Source organism: Xenopus laevis, chromosome 5S, assembly GCF_017654675.1.
Source record: "Xenopus laevis strain J_2021 chromosome 5S, Xenopus_laevis_v10.1, whole genome shotgun sequence".
Lineage (NCBI taxonomy): Eukaryota > Metazoa > Chordata > Amphibia > Anura > Pipidae > Xenopus > Xenopus laevis.
This window is the reverse complement of record NC_054380.1, coordinates 54,859,773-54,874,690: the sequence shown is the minus strand read 5'-3', so window position 1 is coordinate 54,874,690 and position 14,918 is coordinate 54,859,773.

Below are 14,918 nucleotides of genomic sequence, written 5' to 3'. Positions count from 1 at the left end.
CAGACGCCAAGCTGAGCATACCTTTTAACGTAACTTTTCTCAACCTAAGAAGTAGTAGGTAAAAAGCATTAGCCAGCTCAGGAGCTGAGCATACCTTTTAATGTGACTTTTCTCTCACTAAGAAGTAGTAGATAAAAAGCATTAGCCGGCTCAGGAGCTGAGCATACCTTTTAACGTGACTTTTCTCCCTCTAAGAAGTAGTAGGTAAAAAGCGCTAGCCGACTCAGACGCTAAGCTGAGCATACCTTTTAACGTGACTTTTCTCTCCCTAAGAAGCAGTAGGTAAAGAGCGCTAGCCGGCTCACCTGCCGAGCTGAGCATAACTTTTAACGTGACTTTTCTCCCCCTAAGAAGTAGTAGGTAAAATTGTTAGACTGCTCAGACTCCGAGCTGAGTATACCTTTTAACGTGATTTTTCTCCCCCTAAGAAGTAGTAGGTAAAACGCGTTAGCTGGCTCAGACGTCAAGCTCAGCATACCTTTTAACGTGACTTTTCTCCCACTAAGATGTAGTAGGTAAAAAGAGCTTGCCCGCTTAGACGCAGAGCTGAGCATACATTTTAACGTGACTTTTCTCCCACTAAGAAGTAGTAGGTAAAAAGCGATAGCCGGCTCAAATGCCAAGCTGAGCATACCTTTAAACGTGACTTTTCTCTCCCTAAGAAGTAGTAGGTAAAAAGCGCTAGCAGGCTCAGAAGCCGAGCTGAGCATACCTTTTAACGTGACTTTTTCCCCCCTACAAATTAGTATGTAAAAAGCGCTAGCAGGCTCACCCGCCGAGCTGAGTATACCTTTTAACGTGACTTTTCTCCCCCTAAGAAGTAGTAGGTAAAAAGCACTAGCCATCTCAGATGATGAGCTGAGCATACCTTTAAACGTGACATTTCTCCCCCTAAGAAGTAGTAGGTAAAAAGCGCTAGTCGACTCAAACGCCAAGCTGAGCATACCTTTTAACATGATTTTTCTCCCCCTAAGAAGTTGTAGGTAAAAATCGTTAGACGGCTCAGACGCCAAGCTGAGCATACCTTTTAACATAACTTTCTCCCCCTAAGAAGTAGTAGGTTAAAATCGTTATACGGCTCAGACGCCTAGCTAAGCATACCTTTTAACGTGACTTTTCTCTCCCTAAGAAGCAGTAGGTAAAAAGTGGTAGCCGGCTCAGATGCCGAGCTGAGCATACCTTTTAACATTACTTTTCTCCCCCTAAGAAGTAGTAGGTAAAAAAAAGCACTAGCCGACTTAGATGTCGAGCTGAGCATACCTTTTAACGTGACTTTTCTCCCTCTAAGAAGTAGTAGGTAAAAAGCGGTAGCCGGCTCAGACGCCAAGAGCTGAGCATACCATTTAACGTGACTTTTTTCCCCCAAAGAAGTAGTAGGTAAAAAAAATAAAAGCACTAGCCGACTTAAGGTGGCCATACATGGGCCGATAAAAGCTGCCGACAGACTGTGTCAGCAGCTTATCGGCCCGTGTATGGGGGCCCCGACGGGCTTCCCTGATCGAGATCTGGCCGAAAGTCGGGATCTCTTCGTTGATGCGGTCCCGCGATCTGACCGCTCGTTTGCCAAATGCTAGGATCCGATCGTTGGGCCCTAGGGCCCACGATCGGATCTGCCCGATATTGCCCACCTCAAGGTGGGCATATCGGAGGGAGATCCGCTCGTTTGCGACATCGCCAAACGAGCAGATCTATCCATGTATGGCCACCTTAAGACGTCGAGCTGAGCATACCTTTTAACGTGACTTTTCTCCCCCTAAGAAGTAGTAGGTAAAAAAAAGCACTAGCCGACTTAGACTTCGAGCTGAGCATACCTTTTAACGTGACTTTTCTCCCCCTAAGAAGTAGTAGGTAAAAAGCTCTTGCCCGCTTAGACGCAGAGCTGAGCATACCTTTTAACGTGACTTTTCTCCCCATAAGAAGTAGTAGGTAAAAAGCGGTAGCCGGCTCAGACGCCGAGCTGAGCATACCTTTTAATGTGACTTTTCTCTCCTTAAGAAGTAGTAGGTAAAAAGCATTAGCCGGCTCAGGAGCTGAGCATACCTTTTAACGTGGCTCTTCTCCCCCCTAAAGAAGTAGTAGGTAAAAAGCGCTTGCCCGCTTAGACAAAGAGCTGAGCATACCTTTTAACGTGACTTTTCTCCCACTAAGAAGTAGTAGGTAAAAAGCGATAGCCGACTAAAACGCCAAGCTGAGCATACCTTTTAACTTGACTTTTCTATCCCTAAGAAGTAGTAGGTAAACAGCGCTAGCCGGCTCAGACGCCGAGCTGAGCATACCTTTTAACTTGACTTTTCTCCCCGTAAGAAGTAGTAGGTAAAAAGCGATAGCCGGCTCAAGAGCTGAGCATATCTTTTAACGTGACTTTTCTCCCCCTAAGAAGCAGTAGGTAAAAAGCACCTGCCCGCTTCGACGCAGAGCTGAGCATACCTTTTAACGTTACTTTTCTCCCCCTAAGAAGTAGTAGGTAAAAAGCATTAGCCGACTCAGGAGCTAAGCATACCTTTTAACATGACTTTTCTCCCTCTAAGAAGTAGTAGGTAAAAAGTGGTAGCCGGCTTAGACGTCGAGCTGAGCATACCTTTTAACGTGACTTTTCTCCCCCTAAGAAGTAGTAGGTAAAAAAAAGCACTAGCCGACTTAGACGCCGAGCTGAGCATACATTTTAATATGACTTTTCTGCCCCCTAAGAAGTTAGTAGGTAAAAAGCATTAGCTGGCTCAGGAGCTGAGCATACCTTTTAACATGAATTTTCTCCCTCTAAAGCTGGCCATAGACGCAAAGATCCGATCGTACGAATCGTGGATTCGTACGAAAGAGTCCGACATTAGATATCGGACAGGTTAGAAAAATAATATCTCTGCGTGTATTGCGATCGTACGATTTTTGTCACTAGTGTTGTCAGACATAAGTATCGTACGATTGCCGTCAGTTGGGTGATCTGTTCTATTTGATCGGAATGGTAAAGACTTTGATCTGAACCCGATCGTACGTTGATTCGTAAGATCGGATCTTTGCGTCTATGGCCAGCTTAAGAAGTAGTAGGTAAAAAGTGGTAGCCGGCTAAGATGCCGAGCTGAGCATACATTCTTTAACGTGACTTTTCTCCCCCTAAGAAGCTAGTAGGTAAAAAAAAGCCACTAGCCACCTTAGACGTCGAGCTGAGCATACATTTTATATGACTTTTCTCCCCCTAAGAAGTAGTAGGGTAAAAAAAAGCACTAGCCGACTTTAGACGTCGTGCTTGAGGCATACATTTTAATATGACCTATTTCTCCCCCTAAGAAGTAGTTAGGTAAAAAAGGTGGTATCCGGCTTAGTATGCCGTGCCTGAGCCTACCTTATAACGGGACTTTTTCTCCCACTAAGAAGTAGTAGGTAAAAAAAAACACTAGCCGACCTTAGACGTCGAACTGAGCATACCTTTTAACGTGACTCTTTCTCCCCCTAAAGAAGTAGTAGGTAAAAAAAAGCACTAGCCGACTTAGACGTCGAGCTGAGCAATACCTTTTAACGGTGACTTTTCTCCCCCTAAGAAGTAGTAGGTAAAAAAAATGCACTAGCCGACTTAGACGTTGAGCTGAGCATACATTTTAATATGACTTTCTGCCCCTAAGAAGTAGTAGGTAAAAAAAAGCACTCGCCGACTTAGACGTTGAGCTGAGCATACATTTTAATATGACTTTTCTCCCCCTTAGAAGTAGTAGGTAAAAAGTGGGTAGCCGGGTTAGATGCCGAGCTGAGCATACCTTATACACGTGACTTTTCTCTCCCTAAAGAAAGTAGTAGGTAAAAATAAAGCACCTAGCCGACTTAGAACGTCGTACTGAGCATACATTTTTAAGTATGACTTTTCTCCGCCTAGAAGTAGTAGGTAAAAAGTGGTAGCCGGCTTAGACTTCCGAGCTGGAGCATTCTTTTAATGACTTTTCTCCCCCTAAAAGTAGTAGGTAAAAAAAGCACTACCCGACGTAGACGTCGTGCTGAAGGCATACCTTTTAACGTGACTTTTCTCCCCCTAAGAAGTAGTAGGTAAAAAAAAGCACTACCCGGACTTAGACGTCGTGCTGGAGCATACCTTTATAACGTGACTTTTCTCCCCCTATAGAAGATAGTAGGTAAAAAAAAAGCACTAGCCGACTTAGACGTCGAGCTGTGAGCATACCTTTTAACGTGACTTTTCTCCCCCTAAGAAGTAGTAGGTAAAAAAATGCACTAGCCGACTTAGACGTTGAGCTGAGCATACATTTTAATATGACTTTTCTGCCCCTAAGAAGTAGTAGGTAAAAAAAAGCACTCGCCGACTTAGACGTTGAGCTGAGCATACATTTTAATATGACTTTTCTCCCCCTTAGAAGTAGTAGGTAAAAAGTGGTAGCCGGCTTAGATGCCGAGCTGAGCATACCTTATAACGTGACTTTTCTCTCCCTAAGAAGTAGTAGGTAAAAAATAAAGCACTAGCCGACTTAGACGTCGTACTGAGCATACATTTTAATATGACTTTTCTCCGCCTAAGAAGTAGTAGGTAAAAAGTGGTAGCCGGCTTAGATTCCGAGCTGAGCATTCCTTTTAACGTGACTTTTCTCCCCCTAAGAAGTAGTAGGTAAAAAAAAGCACTAGCCGACTTAGACGTTGAGCTGAGCATACATTTTAATATGACTTTTCTCCCCCTAAGAAGTAGTAGGTAAAAAAAAGCACTACCCGACTTAGACGTCGTGCTGAGCATAAATTTTAATATTACTTTTCTCCACCTAAAAAGTAGTAGGTAAAAAGTGGTAGCCGGCTTAGATGCCGAGCTGAGCATTCCTTTTAACGTGACTTTTCTCCCCCTAAGAAGTAGTAGGTGAAAAAAAGCACTACCCGGCTTAGACGTCGTGCTGAGCATACATTTTAATATGACTTTTCTCCCCCTAAGAAGTAGAAGGTAAAATGTGGTAGCCGGCTTAGATGCCAAGCTGATCATTCCTTTTAACGTGACTTTTCTCCCCCTAAGAAGTAGTAGGTAAAAAAAAGCACTAGCCGAATTAGACGTTGAGCTGAGCATACATTTTAATATGACTTTTCTGCCCCTAAGAAGTAGTAGGTAAAAAAAAGCACTAGCCAACTTAGACGTCGAGCTGAGCATACATTTTAACGTGACTTTTCTCCCCCTAAGAAGTAGTAGGTAAAAAAAAGCACTAGCCGACTTAGACGTTGAGCTGAGCATACATTTTAATATGACTTTTCTGCCCCTAAGAAGTAGTAGGTAAAAAAAAGCACTAGCTAACTTAGACGTCGAGCTGAGCATACATTTTAACGTGACTTTTCTCCCCCTAAGAAGTAGTAGGTAAAAAAAAGCACTAGCCGACTTAGACGTCGTGCTGAGCATACATTTTAATATGACTTTTCTCCCCCTAAGAAGTAGTAGGTAAAAAGTGGTATCCGGCTTAGATGCCGTGCTGAGCATACCTTATAACGGGACTTTTCTCCCACTAAGAAGTAGTAGGTAAAAAAAAACACTAGCCGACTTAGACGTCGAGCTGAGCATACCTTTTAACGTGACTTTTCTCCCCCTAAGAAGTAGTAGGTAAAAAAAAGCACTAGCCGACTTAGACGTCGAGCTGAGCATACATTTTAATATGACTTTTCTTCCCCTAAGAAGTAGTAGGTAAAAAGCATTAGCTGGCTCAGGAGCTGAGCATACCTTTTAACATGACTTTTCTCCCTCTAAGAAGTAGTAGGTAAAAAGTGGTAGCCGGCTAAGATGCCGAGCTGAGCATTCCTTTTAAAGTGACTTTTCTCCTCCTAAGAAGTAGTAGGTAAAAAAAAAGCACTAGCCGGGGGCGTGGCTTGCCGTTGCTGCTGATGGACGCGTGTTAGACTGGCTCCGCTCAGACTCCCAGGCTAACTTATTGCTGTGGCAAGATTATCATGGGGAAACCACAAAAAACGAAGCAAGAGAAGGAGAAGATGGCACAGAAAAAGCAATCGCTTTCTCAAACTGAGCTTCCGCCTTTATTTTTTTAAAAAAACACGGAGCGCAGAACTTCCAAGATGGCGCCGACCGCGGCTGAGAGAGAGGAGGAATCAGATCCGCAGCGTGACACCTCGGATCTAGATAGTGAAGCAGGTGAGGAACTCTCTACTCGTACTTACCTTGCCTCTCTTCCAACGAAGTCGGATATTAAAAGCATGCTTCAGGAAATGACGCAGTCGATCAAAGAGGAGCTGCAAGATATTAAGAGAGACATGTCTGCCTTGTCTACCAGGATTGATGATTCTGAACAGATTCAAAGTAAGTTGTCCTCTAATCAAAAGCTGATTTCTGCGCACATACATACGCAGGACATGAAAATTTCTGATCTTCAGCGTCAGCTAGAGGACCAAGAAAATAGGGGTCGCCGCAACAATATAAGGGTTAGAGGGATCCCAGAGAGTATACAGGTGGAGGAGATAAATAAAACTCTACTGCAAATCTTTAATAGTGTACTCCATAGGGATCACGATACTGATATCGCTATTGAGCGTGCACATCGTGTTCCAAAACCCAAAGCTGCCCCTTTGAATGCACCGAGGGATGTCCTGTGCTGCATCCACAGCTTTAAAATGAAGGAGGACATACTTAGTAAGGCTAAAGAACTTGATAATATATTATTTGAAGATAATACTATTAAGTTGTTCCAAGATGTGGCAAGATCGACTCTAATGAAGAGGAAGTTCCTCAAGCCGCTTACGGATCATTTAAGGGCAAACAGCATTTTATATCGCTGGGGATTTCCTTTTTCCATTACTGCTTCTAAAGATGGCGTACAAGCAAAGATACGTACACCATCTGACACGGAAATTTTTTTTCAAAGGCTACAGCTTCCGGCAATTCCTCTTCCAGGATGGCTACCAGATTGTACTCCGCTTCTTCAACTAGATTTAGATTTCCAAGTTGATTGGGCTACGATTTCGACACCGAGACGAGCATCGCGCACCCCCATGAAAAGAGGGTCAAGAGCCTCGCTTCTTTCGCCTCTACGGAATACTCCCCGTACTCCAAAAAAGTGATGGGTGACACGTATGACTTTAATGAGACACACCAGTTAATGACTTTAGTTGCGAGCTTTTCTTTATTTTCTGTTTAGGTTTCTAGACACTGCTTTAATATATAGATAGATGTCTGGCCTGATGAACCTGAGGTTCTGTACGATTACGTTTTAGTTCACAGTTATATTGTTATTTTCCCCTTTCTATTTCTATGTAGCCTGGGAGTTTTGGCTGCTGGATGATACGTTTCTTGACAACTCAGTTAGTCAACCGATCACCTCCCCCCACATTACCACCTCTGGTCTCTGATATAGTACATCTAGAAGGCATACGCCTTGTAAGTCTGTAGCGACTTTTTCTTTTTGTCTCCCCTTCCCTTTTCCTTGGTTCACCCTTTCTTGATTGAACTCTTTCTCTATTATGCTTTTCTTTCCCCTTCTGTTCCCTTCTTTCCCCTATCCCTTACGTAGGACGGAAGCAAGACTAATATACGGAGGAGTATTTATCAAGTTGTTCGTAGATAATTCTCATAACTGGTCTTCGATATGGCACAATTAAGCTGCAAGGTTATGTGTTATAATGTTAATGGTCTAAATGAGCCGGTGAAGAGGGCACAGATATTTTCTGAATGTAGGAGAAACAACGCTCAGATTATCCTGCTCCAGGAAACCCATTTTAAAGAAGGGAAAACCCCTCGTCTGGCAGTTAAACATTATCCCACTATATATACTAATAACAATCCGGATAGGAAAAGTTTGGGGGTTATGATATTGTTACACAAAGATATCCCATTTCAATTTAAGGACCAATTAGTAGATATAGAAGGAAGATTGTTGGCTATAAAAGGGTCAATTGCTGGTCTTAAGGTTACGATTGTAAATATGTATGTGCCTAATCATGGGCAATCCACATTTATTCAGAGGGCTCTACAACTTATTGGAACTTTTACAGAAGGTCTTCTGATTCTGGGCGGAGATTTGAACGTCACATTGAACCCTTTAGTTGACTCTTCTAAGTCTAAGACGAGTATATCTTATAAGGGCCTGAAGGGTATTAAGATAGCTCTCGCGTCTTTAAATTTGGTGGATATTTGGCGTAGTTTTCATCCGAAGACGCAAGATTATACACATTTTTCAAAGGTCCATCAAGGTTACACTAGAATCGATTATCTTTTTGTCTCCCAGTATTGGCTGCATTTGTTCTATCAATCAGATATAGGTCCAACTACTTTGTCGGATCATTCACCAGTTACAACCTTATTTCATATTCCTAATACTTCTAAACCAGAATTTAATTGGAAATTTAATGATCTCTTGATCCACAAACAAGATACTAAACGACAGATAAATGCAATGATTGCTAAAATATTGGAAGACAATGAGACATCAGATGTATCCGCAAAAACTCTGTGGGAAACATTAAAATGTGTTTTGAGGGGGAATATTATAGCATTATGTAGTGCTTTGAAAAAACAAAGGGAGAAGGCTGTTACTGATCTTATTGCAGAAATACGTCATTTAGAACAAACGCATAAAGAGAGCATAGCAAGACAAATACTCACGGTCTTAGAAAGTAAAAGGGTACAATTGAAATCTTTACTTGACCAATATGCGTATAAAGCGTATATGAGAAGTAAACATGCATTTTATGAGTTTAGCGATAAACCCACCAAACATTTTTCGAGAATATTGAATTGTCTTCAACCCAATACAACTATAATGTCAATCAAAGATCAGCAGCAACACACTCGATATGCTACTAGGGACATAGCAACTTGTTTTCAACAGTTTTACCAATCTTTATATAGACTTCAAAAAGATGCCCCTTCTGCTCAGTTATGTCAAGAAATCTCTAACTTTATTGCAGGAGCTGATCTAAGACCTATGTCGGCTCAACAAAAAGATGTACTGGATAGCCCATTTACTTTAGAGGAAATATGTACCACAATTGACTCACTAGCAACAGGGAAGAGCCCTGGCCCAGATGGGTATGGAGCCCTTTATTATAAGACTTACAAAGATTCCTTAGCGCCGATACTTTTATCTTATTTTAATTCCATAAATAGAGATAATGGCTTTCATCCCCAAGCGACAGAAGCACTTATTACGGTTATTCCTAAACCGGATAAAGATCCTCAACAATGTACCAGTTACCGCCCAATATCTTTAATCAATGTTGATCTCAAGATATATGCTAAAATGATTGCTGAAAGATTAAAAAAGTACTTACCTTTACTCATCCACCCCGATCAGACAGGTTTTATTCCCAAGAGAGAAGGAAAGGAAAATACTGTTAAGGTACTTTCCTTAATGCATTATGCTATTGCTCATGACATCCCCTCTTTTCTCCTTACTACGGATGCGGAGAAAGCCTTTGACAGGGTTTCCTGGCCTTTTTTGGATGCCACTTTGTCGGGATTTGGTTTTGGGGATATAATGAAAAATAGAATTTTAGCATTGTACCAAAATCCCACGGCCAGGATACGAGTTAATGGTATATTATCTCCCAAAATTGAAATTGCTAATGGGACTAGGCAGGGGTGCCCGCTTTCCCCTTTATTGTTTGTATTAGTTTTAGAGACCTTATTGTCACATATTCGGCTAGCTCCAGATATTGCAGGCATATTTGTTAAAAACAGAGAGTATAAAATAGCAGCGTTTGCGGACGATTTGCTATTATTTATCACTAAACCTATTATTACTGTACCTAATATAATGGTGTTATTTAAGTTATTTGGGAAACTCTCTAATTTTAAAATAAATTTTAGTAAATCGGAGGCCATGAACATTAATTTGCCAAGTCAGACCCGTACCCTGTTAGAACAGAACTTTCCATTCCGTTGGACCAATACTGCTATAAAATATTTAGGTGTTAAAATACCGTCCAAATCTCATTTAATATACCAGGAAAATTTCATCCCCTTACTTAAGGTGTTGGAACATAAAATAGAGAATTGGAAGAAATTAAGATTGTCTTGGTTCGGTAAAGTACAAACAGTAAAATCTATTCTAATGCCACAACTTCTATATCCACTTCAGGTACTACCAGTACATATACCGCAAGCTTTTTTCACCTCCATTAAATCATTGTTCTCTAGATATCTATGGTCAGATAAAAGCCCTAGGATTAAATACAATAATTTAATACGCCCAAAAGATAAGGGAGGCCTAGCGTTTCCAGACCCTTATACTTATTATAGAGCAGTACATCTGACTAGAGTGTTGGCATGGTATAATATAAAAGAATCGAAAGCCTGGTTAGACATAGAAAAAGCCCATGTTGACATCCCTTTAGAAAACCTTCTGTGGACTACTAAAGAAGTGGCTAGAAAATACGTCCGGAATCACCCCACTATTAGACCGTCTTTGGATGTATGGTTTTCCTGCAGGGAGGATCTTAACCTTGCCCCTAAGCCGTACGTACTCCAACCCTTGACTATGAATCCTGAGTTTTTGCCCAGTTTAGATCAGGGCACATTTGTAAATTGGAACTGGTATGATACCAAACCCACCAAATTGAAGGATTTTTTTAAGAGAGGGATGAGACTGTCCTTGACAAAAATACAGAAAAGGTGGGGGAGTCACCCTAGAGACCTTTGGTGTTTTAACCAATTATCCCATTATCTCTCATCTACTACTCGCATAGGTTGGGAAAGAGAAAATACCTATTGGGAAAATATCATGGAAGGTAAATCCCCTGCTAAGAAACCTCTATCTGTGATCTATAAAATGATTATACAAGCACAAAATCTTCCGGATCCTCCCTGCAAGAAAAATTGGGAAAAAGAAATGGGAGTGGAAATTCTTGATGAGACCTGGTGTAGTATTTTTAAGTCTCTACATAAAAGTTCGAGGGCGTCTAGGACACGGGAAACTTTGTTTAAATTAGTGACTAGGTGGTATTACACACCGATACGTTTATCTCAGATGTATCCGGCTCACAGTAAAGAGTGTTGGAGATGCAATTTATTTGACGGTACCTTTGCTCATCTTTGGGTTGATTGTATGAAACTTAAGGAATATTGGTTGTCAGTGGGCAGAACCATAAAGGATCTTACTGGGATTGAGATTGATACTTGTAACCCCCTACTGATTTTATTTCACTTAGATATAAAATCTAAGGAGATTATTCATAATGAGCTTTTCCTGCATCTCATCCAGTCTGCAAAGGCTTTAATTCCATGCAAATGGAAGTCCCCTGTACCTCCTACATATATTGAATGGATACACAAAGTGGAAGAAATTCGAAAGCTAGAGGAAATCGCTTATATTTTAAGAAATGAAAGTGGGAAATATTGGTTCATTTGGAAGCCGTGGATACTGTTTATTCAAGATAAGTAAAAGTGGAGAATGGTATGCACAATCTATGATTGCTAATTCCTAGACCAACATTTTCTCTTGCCCCCTATGCTACTATCTAGACAAATATGGTTTCCAATGTCTAATATCTGCTGTCATATGTCTTGTTTTATTGATATGTGAATATGTACGCCTCACTTGGCTTCCGTACTACGTCGTGATGTATGTTTTTTTGTATTATATAAACGATTGTGACGCTTCATCCTTATGTCCTTCCCCCATCCCCTCTCTCCTCTTTTCTTTTTTCTCTTCTGTTAATTTTCCTTTTTATTTCACAAAATAAATAAATAAAGAATATTCAAAAAAAAAAAAAAAGCACTAGCCGACTTAGACGTCGAGCTGAGCATACCTTTTAACGTGACTTTTCTCCCCCTAAGAAGTAGTAGGTAAAAAAAAGCACTAGCCGACTTAGACGTTGAGCTGAGCATACATTTTAATATGACTTTTCTGCCCCTAAGAAGTAGTAGGTAAAAAAAAGCACTCGCCGACTTAGACGTTGAGCTGAGCATACATTTTAATATGACTTTTCTCCCCCTTAGAAGTAGTAGGTAAAAAGTGGTAGCCGGCTTAGATGCCGAGCTGAGCATACCTTATAACGTGACTTTTCTCTCCCTAAGAAGTAGTAGGTAAAAAATAAAGCACTAGCCGACTTAGACGTCGTACTGAGCATACATTTTAATATGACTTTTCTCCGCCTAAGAAGTAGTAGGTAAAAAGTGGTAGCCGGCTTAGATTCCGAGCTGAGCATTCCTTTTAACGTGACTTTTCTCCCCCTAAGAAGTAGTAGGTAAAAAAAAGCACTAGCCGACTTAGACGTTGAGCTGAGCATACATTTTAATATGACTTTTCTCCCCCTAAGAAGTAGTAGGTAAAAAAAAGCACTACCCGACTTAGACGTCGTGCTGAGCATACATTTTAATATTACTTTTCTCCACCTAAAAAGTAGTAGGTAAAAAGTGGTAGCCGGCTTAGATGCCGAGCTGAGCATTCCTTTTAACGTGACTTTTCTCCCCCTAAGAAGTAGTAGGTGAAAAAAAGCACTACCCGGCTTAGACGTCGTGCTGAGCATACATTTTAATATGACTTTTCTCCCCCTAAGAAGTAGAAGGTAAAATGTGGTAGCCGGCTTAGATGCCAAGCTGATCATTCCTTTTAACGTGACTTTTCTCCCCCTAAGAAGTAGTAGGTAAAAAAAAGCACTAGCCGAATTAGACGTTGAGCTGAGCATACATTTTAATATGACTTTTCTGCCCCTAAGAAGTAGTAGGTAAAAAAAAGCACTAGCCAACTTAGACGTTGAGCTGAGCATACATTTTAATATGACTTTTCTGCCCCTAAGAAGTAGTAGGTAAAAAAAAGCACTAGCCAACTTAGACGTCGAGCTGAGCATACATTTTAACGTGACTTTTCTCCCCCTAAGAAGTAGTAGGTAAAAAAAAAGCACTAGCCGACTTAGACGTTGAGCTGAGCATACATTTTAATATGACTTTTCTGCCCCTATGAAGTAGTAGGTAAAAAAAAGCACTAGCTAACTTAGACGTCGAGCTGAGCATACATTTTAACGTGACTTTTCTCCCCCTAAGAAGTAGTAGGTAAAAAAAAGCACTAGCCAACTTAGACGTCGAGCTGAGCATACATTTTAATATGACTTTTCTCCCCCTAAGAAGTAGTAGGTAAAAAAAAGCACTAGCCGACTTAGACGTCGTGCTGAGCATACATTTTAATATGACTTTTCTCCCCCTAAGAAGTAGTAGGTAAAAAGTGGTATCCGGCTTAGATGCCGTGCTGAGCATACCTTATAACTGGACTTTTCTCCCACTAAGAAGTAGTAGGTAAAAAAAAACACTAGCCGACTTAGACGTCGAGCTGAGCATACCTTTTAACGTGACTTTTCTCCCCCTAAGAAGTAGTAGGTAAAAAAAGCACTAGCCGACTTAGACGTCGAGCTGAGCATACATTTTAATATGACTTTTCTTCCCCTAAGAAGTAGTAGGTAAAAAGCATTAGCTGGCTCAGGAGCTGAGCATACCTTTTAACATGACTTTTCTCCCTCTAAGAAGTAGTAGGTAAAAAGTGGTAGCCGGCTAAGATGCCGAGCTGAGCATTCCTTTTAAAGTGACTTTTCTCCTCCTAAGAAGTAGTAGGTAAAAAAAAGCACTAGCCGACTTAGACGTCGAGCTGAGCATACCTTTTAACGTGACTTTTCTCCCCCTAAGAAGTAGTAGGTAAAAAAAAGCACTAGCCGACTTAGACGTCGAGCTGAGCATACCTTTTAACGTGACTTTTCTCCCCCTAAGAAGTAGTAGGTAAAAAAAAGCACTAGCCGACTTAGACGTTGAGCTGAGCATACATTTTAATATGACTTTTCTGCCCCTAAGAAGTAGTAGGTAAAAAAAAAGCACTCGCCGACTTAGACGTTGAGCTGAGCATACATTTTAATATGACTTTTCTCCCCCTTAGAAGTAGTAGGTAAAAAGTGGTAGCCGGCTTAGATGCCGAGCTGAGCATACCTTATAACGTGACTTTTCTCTCCCTAAGAAGTAGTAGGTAAAAAATAAAGCACTAGCCGACTTAGACGTCGTACTGAGCATACATTTTAATATGACTTTTCTCCGCCTAAGAAGTAGTAGGTAAAAAGTGGTAGCCGGCTTAGATTCCGAGCTGAGCATTCCTTTTAACGTGACTTTTCTCCCCCTAAGAAGTAGTAGGTAAAAAAAAGCACTAGCCGACTTAGACGTTGAGCTGAGCATACATTTTAATATGACTTTTCTCCCCCTAAGAAGTAGTAGGTAAAAAAAAGCACTACCCGACTTAGACGTCGTGCTGAGCATACATTTTAATATTACTTTTCTCCACCTAAAAAGTAGTAGGTAAAAAGTGGTAGCCGGCTTAGATGCCGAGCTGAGCATTCCTTTTAACGTGACTTTTCTCCCCCTAAGAAGTAGTAGGTAAAAAAATGCACTAGCCGACTTAGACGTTGAGCTGAGCATACATTTTAATATGACTTTTCTCCCCCTAAGAAGTAGTAGGTAAAAAAAAGCACTACCCGACTTAGACGTCGTGCTGAGCATACATTTTAATATTACTTTTCTCCACCTAAAAAGTAGTAGGTAAAAAGTGGTAGCCGGCTTAGATGCCGAGCTGAGCATTCCTTTTAACGTGACTTTTCTCCCCCTAAGAAGTAGTAGGTGAAAAAAAGCACTACCCGGCTTAGACGTCGTGCTGAGCATACATTTTAATATGACTTTTCTCCCCCTAAGAAGTAGAAGGTAAAATGTGGTAGCCGGCTTAGATGCCAAGCTGATCATTCCTTTTAACGTGACTTTTCTCCCCCTAAGAAGTAGTAGGTAAAAAAAAAGCACTAGCCGACTTAGACGTCGGCATACATTTTAATATGACTTTTCTCAACCTAAGAAGTAGTAGGTAAAAAGCATTAGCCGGCTCAGGAGCTGAGCATACCTTTTAACACGACTTTTCTCCCTCTAAGAAGTAGTAGGTAAAAAGTGGTAGCCGGCTAAGATGCCGAGATGAGCATACCTTTTAACGTGACTT